The following is a 9,699-nucleotide window of genomic DNA, read 5'->3' as shown; positions in this document are numbered from 1 at the left end:
TTTTCAAGAAGATCAAGGATCTATATAATAAGATAAAAATAAAAAGATTATGATCTATATAATATTATTTTCGTGCTTAACCTCAAAATCAGTTCAATGATGAAGATGAAGAACGGACATAATATTATAGGTACCTACTTACTTTTATATTTATGTGCCTATTTACTTTCGCACTTAACTAGCCTATACCCACAACTTCGCATGAAGTTGTGGGTACAGGCTAGTTATGTTGACTAAACAAATTTCAAACCCCTATTTTCCCCCCTTAGGGGTTAAATTTTCAAAAATGTTTTCTTAGTAGATATCTACGTCATAATAGCTATCTTTATGCCTTTCAGCCTGATCCGTCCAGTAATATGTCAGTCACCTTTTCCTTTTATTTATTTATATAATATTAGTATGGAGTAGGAATGGATGATAGCTATTAAATAATATAATATTTATCGTCATTTAGATTTGACAATTTTTAGCATAATGCTTAGGTGCCTATATCACTACAGCAATAATTATTTTCTCTCATTAAAGTTGACTTGGTATTTGCTGTTTTATTTTGTTTCGTAAATCGTAGTGCAGGCATTGTATCGTGAATAAGTTATGAACGCGTACAACTTTCCTCGACCAGCTCCACGAGAGCTCCCGCGGCCTGCCCACTGGATGAATTTTCTTCGCCCCAAGGGAAAATCTTACGGATAAGCCGAGCTCAGCTTCCGTTGGCCGTATGCGACCTACTTATGCTAAAAGTCTCGCTTTTACCGTGGGTACCTGATCCCTGTTAGTGAAATCCAAATGCTTTACTTATGTAATTATTTTTATTAGTGAAAATAATAGCACTTAAAACTGACTACATATTCCGTGTTTAGAAATAGACAATACTGTGACAAAAAATTTAACTCTACTCGTAAGTTGTAATTTTTTACGTTAGTAAAAATATTTAAAAAAAGCTTCAACTACCTGTAATATATTAGTATTGCTACCCAAATGACGACGCATTTGTATGGTTAGGCGACCTAACCATACAAATACCATGGTATACCTAATAAAGTCGCCACCCGGCAACAGATGTCGGTAGTATTCTATTTGTGTCATTTAACAAAAGCTTTGTAAGATAAATAATAATATACTGTAGCACTCATAGAACTCTAATACGGTAATAGAAATGGTATAACACAAGGTACTATGGATATGTAGAAGTATTAAGCTGCTACTTGGACAGCGTGTTGATTGTTTTAACGAGTCGCAACTCAACATACACAAATAACCAATTCTACATAATAAAGCAACATATTTTGTTTATAGAGATATTTGCTTTTTCAATTCTGTGGTCCCCACCAAACCAAGAAAAGCTTTGCCGAATCGGGGGAGAGCGCCCAAAACACCCCAAAGCTCGGCTATGCCGATACCGTGGTGTGAACAAGATGATATTGTTGCTAATTCTGTAGTACCTATAACTTCCTACACAATTCTCTAAACAAAATCTAGTAGATACCTACCTACTAACCTTTTCCGAAGGGATAGCATTTCTTATACATAATAGACCTGTCGTTTTAGTTTAATTTAGAGATCTTGTACAACAGAATTAGCACAATTGTACATATGCCCACAGCTGGACAATAAGTAGTTAAGTAAGTATGTATGTGTTTTGTAAAGGTTTCCGGTCTGCTTCAATCTTGTGCCGATTGTATCCAGTGCCTCCCTACAACTTGTTAGATGTCGTACGGAGCTTTCGGTTACAGAATTGCCCTTCTAGCGTGCAAAGTTACGTGAAAGCCATCAGTTGCCCGCAATAATGATCATAAGTAACTCATTCTATTATTATTAATGTTACATTTTTGGATTTTAAAAAGAGTAACTACCGAGCTTTTCGCAAGCTCTTCTCAGTAGAATTTTCAAGGGAATGTTAGTCGCCACAAGGTTGGTCTACATGAAATGAATCACACTATCACACTTCACTACTACTTTTATCCCGGAAAATCAAAGAGTTCCCACGGAATTTCGAAAAACCTAAATCCTCGCGGGCGAAGTCGCGGGATTTAGCACCCCAATTCGCATTTCGGCCCTCCGAGCTACGTACCTAAATGCCTCGCCAATTGCCACTTCAGTTTTGCAACTTGATTAATTACTGAATTGACGAGAATAATAATAAATAAATAACACACTCGAAAAAGCTCCACAGGAACGATTGAGTTAAATCTGTTTTCGAAACATTACCCGAATTTGCGTTCGATCCAACATCGATGTCTAGATCTCAAAATAAATATGACCGTGTTGCTGCTACGCTCACAATTTCCTCTCGATTCCCGTCAAATCTTAGATATTGCCCACTAAAATAGCCTAAAGCTATGGTCACATACAACGCGGTGCAGCTGCCGCCTGTAACGCGTGACGGCAATGACTCCGAAGTGACTTTTTGAAGTTGAAATGTATGGAACTGTACTTATAAAGGCATTCACAGTGTGGAGCCACGCTGCCTACTTCGTGAGCCACTGATGTTCTGTTTGGTAGCGTGACGTAGATACACCCTGCGGCCTGCAGTTCTGAAGACTCAATAGCTTAACGGTCAAGGAGCAGATTGAAATCCAAAGGTCGTCGGTTCAAAATTCAAAACTAAACTGTTGCACTGTACTTCTAACTAATATTATAAATGAGAATGTGTGTCTGTCTTCCGTTTAACCGATTTTGAATTTTAGTAACGAGAGCTTAGAATGCGGAACCGGGTTTTGGCTACTTTTTATCCCGAAAAATTGAAAAGCTCCAACGGCACTTTTAATAGCTCATCCGTTAATCGATTTTGACTAAAGATTGCTTGCTTCCCGGAAATGGGCGTAAGATTATTTTATCCAGGAAAAACAAAAAGAAAATTTAAAATAACCTACTGTCTTAATCCACATGAAACAAGTCGCGAGCGTCATCTAGTAAATAATAAGTTCATTACTTTCTAGAAGCTGCTGGCGCGTAGCGAAAATAACTCCTTCGGCATAACGGCCGTCACACATCGCTGCCAACACGCGTTCTATCTTACCAAGGCTTCAACCCGAACTCGAGGAAGGTAAGGAAGGGAGACTACAGCTATTTACGGAGCACTTAACCTCATTGTTTATGACAAGACTAGCGCCGTATTAAGAATCGATGATTGGAATATGAATAGCGTGGAGTCGAGGTTCTCTTAATGCACCGTTGGATATTTTAGGCGGTTTTTGATATTTTTTCCAATGAAATATGATGCGTGACCAGAAAAACTGGGATGAATTAATAACAAAATAAAAAATCGGTCATGTCTTAATTAAAATCGAACATGAAGTAACACTTTTAAAGATTATTTAATTTTCACGGCGGTAATTTTGAAATTTCTAGTATTTGTTGTTGTAGCGGAAATAGAGATCCACATTCTGTGAAAATTTCAAGTTATTACCTGTTATGGTTCACAAGATACAGCCCTTTCACAGACAGACAGACGGACAGACAGAAGGACGGACAGCGGACTGCGGAGTCTAGTAATAGGGTCCCGTTGGCACCCTTTGGAAACGGAACGCTAAAAACTGTTTTAACACTACATACCTAATTGAGCTTTAGCGTACATTGACTAATATCGTATGAGCGTTTATCCTGTCTAGAAACCAAAATCTAGCAGTCAATTAACGTCAATGTCCAACAACGTCATAATTATCGCAATAATCAACGCGTTAAACTGAGTGGCCAAACTTGAACGGTTAACTTCTTATGTCCATTGCATTGGGGTTACAATCGTCTAACGCCAAAATGCCGTTGTAAAGCCGTGTAACATCGCGTTCTTGGTCGTTAATGTGGCCGGGACATAACAAAAAGCAATCACTCAACCAAAAGTAGGCAACGAGTGTCTAGCCTGATATTATTAAGCATTTTAAGTTTTTACTATTTGCTCTAAGAGTAAAGTAGGGTATGAAACTGTACATATTATCTACGTAGGCAAGTAGGTACATATTATGCACCCGGTTCTTAAACTACTCTTCATAAAATTAAATGCATGTCAGTCCAAAATAAAAAAAAACATTATTAGTGTTAACTTACATTGAAATAAAAGTAAAAATATATCTTTGTATAATGTTATTTTATAAATCTGCCTAACACGAATCACAAATATTATTATTTTCGTAGCTACTCCATAATTAATGATCTTTAAAATAAAATTATATAAGTATGTAGTAGAGTAAGATCTAGTGATCACAAAATTTTAACCAATTTCAAAAATCAATGAGGTTTTCTACTATGTATTCATGCTTATACTTAATATATTTTTGCTACTAAAGCTTATATAAGCTCGTAATAAAGAAAAACGTGAATCTTGACTCTCGTTTCCTCAGCTCTTTACAAAAGGCACGTGTAAGAAAATCCAAAATGTAGAAATTCTGTTTGTTTCCTTTGTTTTTACCAGTAAGAACTCTGTATACAGAAAAAACTCTACAGGTAGGACTTATATAAAGTTTTTGTTTAAACTTTCTTTAATACTCAGTTGACACGTTGTCTTGTTGCTGTTGTCTCGTATTGTTAATCGTGACAATGCATATTGACTATTGTAGCATACTTAGCCATGTACTTATTGCACAAAGTATATAAAGGTACCTAAGTAAAGTATGCCAAGTTGCGTTCAAATCCATTCAGTAGTTTCAGTGTGAAGCGTGCACACTGCACAGACCCACAAGAATTAAAAAAAAATTCTTTTGGACCCTGTATCAAATCTTCGACATCAATTCTTCCACCGATTAAAATTTTAATTTTTTTTATGCTAAATAGTTTTTCTTTCATAATAAAGATATATGTGAATAAAGTATGCCATTAAGTGACTCATTTTGAATCCATAATCAGGATTTTAAGATAATAGCTGATGCCCGCGACTTCGTCCGCGTGGATTTAGGTTTTTGATATCCCGTGGGACATCTTGATTTTCCGGGATTAAAAGTAGCCTACGTGCTAATCCAGTCAAATTTCATCCAAATCCGTCCAGTAGTTTTTGTGTGTATTAGTGTGATAGTGTGATGAGTGTTGATAAAATAATTTAATTGACTCGAGCAACACCGACACCAGTTCTTCGTCTATTAGTTTAGGGACAGTTTGTTGGCGAGCGTCGTGCGTCGTCGCAGCAATGTATGCAAATGGGTACCCATCCCACACTCTACTCTCTAAAGGGACACCCTCCTATTACAATTAAAATATGCAAATGGAAAGTATCAACTTTTTATTACAATCGATAGACTGGAAAAGTATTTGCTTTCATTTCAACTTGAGTAAGACAAACAACAGAATTTTATTTCAAAATATTAATTACATTACTAATCTATACTAAATACCTACTTAAAATCGAAACACTCATAATCACGAAATCTCAGGAACTATAAAGTCTACGAAGAAATTTGGATGTCCCTTCTAGGGCGCAAGCATCAGGTACGATATGGTTTCGAGAAAAAGGGGGTGAAGTGGGGGTTCCAAAATGATTATGAAAGCCCTATGTTTTTGAGGTTCTAAAGGACATGAAAATCAACTAAGGTTATTAGTTTTAAATAAGTAATAAATGGCTTTATACCCTATTTTTCTAACTTAACTTACGGGTGGTAAAATTAGTACGAGGACGAAGCCGTGGGTAGTATTATTATAAAATATGTGAATATGTGTTTGTCTATCTCTCTGTTACTGTCATTTAAGAAACTTTGGTACTGTGAATTAAGAAACTTTGGTAAGACAGCTTGCATCTCGGAGACGGACATACTCGTAGGCTACTCGTCTATTTTTTATTCCGGAAAATGAAAGATTTCTTACGGATTTTCAAAAGTATAAATCCGATGAATCCGGAAGAAGTTGCGAGCATCATTTATTTATAAAAAAGTTAGCTACTTTTGGCGAAAATGGTGCATATTAAAATGTATTTGCTCTGAGGCTTAATTAAAAATGTACTCGGAGCATATTAAATTACACATCCTAAGCGCAGCTTGGCCTTCTCCAGTGTGCCTAGAATGAGGAAATTTACATATTATGAATTTACATCACAGCCCTCACGTTTGGCGATCCCTGTAATTTGGTGTTAAGCGATTGTCTACTACACGACCTACACAACGATCAATTACTTAGCAAGTTATTTAATTAGGGAATTAAAATTAGCGATAACAACTGCGAAGGCTACAAACAAAAAATATATGTAGCTCTGCAATAAAGTTCATATGGATTTTATTAAAAAAACGCTCAAGTGCGAGTTAGACTCACACACGAAGGGTTCTGTACCATTTGTAAAAGATATACCTAACATCTTTTTATGTAGATCTCTGCAAGTTAATAACGGTCTGCGCCGTCTATGTGATTTTGTGAATTAAATTCGTAAACACGTTTTAATTTTTTTTTGTGTGATATAAACACAAATTCACGGTTTTCGGATTTATTCCATTACTTGTGATATAAGACCTACCTACCTACCAAATTTCATGATTCTAGGTCAACGGGAAGTACCCTATAGGTTTTGTTGACAGACGCGACAGACAGACAGACAGACAGACAACAAAGTGATCCTATAAGGGTTCCGTTTTCCTTTTGAGGTACGGAACCCTAAAAACACCAAACAGAGCCTTATTCAGTGATACCTGCGATGGCCTTAGTCTGCCGCTGGACCTCTTCCTGTATAATTCACATAATGGTGAAGAGTCCTTATAGTCATTATCATCAACCCATCGCCGGCTCACTACTGAGTACGAGTCTCCTCTCCTTATATTGTATTAGTTGCTCATTGTACAATGCAAGTGTCATCGGCGGGATGATTCATAAATTGATGAACAATCCGAAGGTCAATACACCGAGGGATGAAATGCGTCGGGGGTGCGCGCACGTGGCGAGGGGAGAGTGCGCTCTGTCCAGCTTAATTGAAAAAATAAGTTTGTAGAGCGCCCTCCTGCGGGTAAATAAGGATTTAGTTGAGCAACTGATGTAAAAATGGTTGTGATTTTTAACTGACTTCGAAATAATAGGGTTGTTAATTCAACGCATGGGCACCTAATTGAAGCGATGCTTCTTACGGCATGGTTGGAATCGGAAGCTAAACCAATAATACTATACCCATATCCATACTAATATTAAATATACGTATCTAAGTGTTTGTCTGCTAGCTTTTCACGGCCCATTTTTAACCCCCGACCCAAAAAGAGGGGTGTTATAAGTTTGACGTGTGTATCTGTGTATCTGTCTGTGGCATCGTAGCTCCTAAACTAATGAACCAATTTTAATTTAGTTTTTTTTATTTGAAAGGTGGCTTGATTAGTTATAATCCAAGAAAATCGGTTTAGCCGTTTGAAAGTTATCAGCTCTTTTCTAGTTACTGTAACCTTCACTTGTTGGGGGTGTTATAAATACAAATATTTCAAATTTCATGATTCTAGGTCAACGGGAAGTACCCTATAGGTTTCTTGACAGACACGACGAACAGACAGACAGACAGCAAAGTGATTTTATAAGGGTTTCGTTTTTCCTTTTGAGGTACGGAACCCTAATAAAAAATGATAACATACAGACAACAATCACATTTTACTCGTGAAACGTAAAGCGTAATACACGACATAATATTCCGATACTGTCCGATACCAATTTGCAAGTATTAATTACCTATATTATCAACTGTATTCGTATTCAATGACCGGCAGTAATAGGGTGCGCTACATAATTATAGGCACGATTTCATCCATAATATTATAATTCTCACATGTAGGTATCTGGTATATATATTACCTATACATATATACCTAGGTATTCGTTGCTATGCTATTTTATTTGAAGAGACCGAATCGTGTTATGTCTGGTCTCAACTAAATAGGGACTTATTATTAGGTAACTATTATGAAAATTAAATGTCTACTTCGTAGGAATTTGCTACGTTGTTAATATTTTTTTATTACTCTTTGGGAAAGGCCCATGTTGGTTAGTGGGCGTTTATAGGCTGAAATGATGATGGTAATTTTCCTGCTTGCAAGTGTTTCTAAACCAAACATTCGGTTAATAAAACAATCAATACTTTCATTAGAAATAATCATATCGCCACGAAGCACCTGATTAAGTTATTGATCGACGCCCAGAATTGATAAACTGGGGAGAAACCTGAACAAACAATACCTATCGGCGATTACACGCCTATTCATCGAATACCGTCCACGCGTCGTAAATAAATCGATAGTTGGTAATTTATTTACACGTAGTTACTAATCTGAGTTTGATAGTGAAACAAAGAATTTAATCACTTTGCTAGAAGTGCCATCGAAACGGAAACGTTTAACAGGGCTCTCTCCGTCACTCGTTTCATACAATCGTAGTTCCAATTTCATTTGAATATTAAGGAACCAAAGTCCATGAAATTTTGCAGACATATTCTAGAAACAATTATCTGTGTCCGTGGTGTTTTAGATTTTTCCAAAAAAATTTGGTTTAAAATTACAGGGGCTCAAAGATTTGTATGAAATTTTTTAAGACCGCGTAACTTTGAAACCGAATATTTTAACAGAAATCTGGAAAACCACAGACATAGATATTAGTTTCTAGAATATGTCTGCAAAATCTCATGGACTTTGGTTGCTTAATATTCAAATGAAATTGGAACTACGATTGTATGAAACGAGTGACGGAGAGAGCCCTCTTAAGTGCGGAAACCAGCCCAGAGAGAAGAAGAAGAAGAGAGTGCCATCGAAAATTAAGTACGCTAGAGGAAAGCAGGATTAATGAAGTACGAGTAGCTAACAAAATTGGGTAAAATAATATTTAAAAAATTAAGAATGGCCTGGTGATATACCTAGGTAAAAGGCTAAAGTCTTCCTAGATTAGTACTAGCAAACTCATTTTATAGTGTACTAGCTTATGCCCTCGATTTAGACCGCGTGGACTATACAAATTTTGTATCACTATTTTATCCCTTAGGGGTTGAATTTTCTAAAAATCATTCTGGGCAGATATCTACGTCACGATAACTATCTGCATGCCAAATTTTAACCCAATCCATCCAGTAGTTTGAGCTGTGTGTTGATAGATCTGTCAGTCAGTCATCTTTTGTTTTTATATGTTTAAAGAAGTTTTATATGTTTAAGGAAAGAGACCCCGCGGACGTAGCCCGAGACGTTGGTCAGACCAGATAAAAGAAGCGGTCAACACACCTATCTGCGATGCAATCCACGCGGCAAGAAACAGAGAGCAATGGAAGAACATCGTAGCAAATATTGCATTAAAGGGGAGCCACGATCCTCAAAATTGAGGAAATGACGCAGAAAGAAGATGTTTAAGAAAAATCTGTCTGAAATGTGTTTAGAGTAGTGCACTGTTACTGCACTCCAGCCACTTCCAGTTAGATCCTATGAACTTGTTTTATCTCATTCTATCATCGGGGCTCAATTGAATTATGTTTCCATTACTATTTCAAAACACTTTGCATGGTCATTTAATAGGTAGGAGGGGAATATCGAATCAATGCAATGTTTATTGATGACTAAAATATTGTAATTATTATTTTAGTGAAAATTTGCCTTTATTGCTTACATAATACATATATTAGTGAAAATTTTCCCTTATTGCTTTTATTTCAGCATATAGATTAAGAATTATGTACCAATTGTAATTCATACTAATGTTATTTAAAAATAAAGACCTTTTATTTACCAGGTGGCATGCTCGGTTATTGAGACCCCTGTTTACGTTTTAGTTATTTGAAATTTA

At 36.4% G+C, this 9,699-nt stretch overlaps 1 long non-coding RNA gene across 1 annotated transcript; it reads left to right on the top strand.

The window, feature by feature from the left end:
* Positions 1-953: 953 nt before the first annotated feature.
* Positions 954-9,258, top strand: LOC123867792. Its single transcript, XR_006796501.1, has 3 exons — positions 954-964; positions 5,410-5,415; positions 9,078-9,258. It is a non-coding gene; the product is annotated as an uncharacterized LOC123867792 (long non-coding RNA).
* The last annotated feature ends 441 nt before the right edge of the window (positions 9,259-9,699 follow it).

This window comes from Maniola jurtina, chromosome 8 (assembly GCF_905333055.1).
Source record: "Maniola jurtina chromosome 8, ilManJurt1.1, whole genome shotgun sequence".
Classification (NCBI taxonomy): domain Eukaryota; kingdom Metazoa; phylum Arthropoda; class Insecta; order Lepidoptera; family Nymphalidae; genus Maniola; species Maniola jurtina.
The sequence above is the reverse complement of the archived record's forward strand: the minus strand, read 5'-3'. Positions and strand labels throughout refer to the sequence as shown.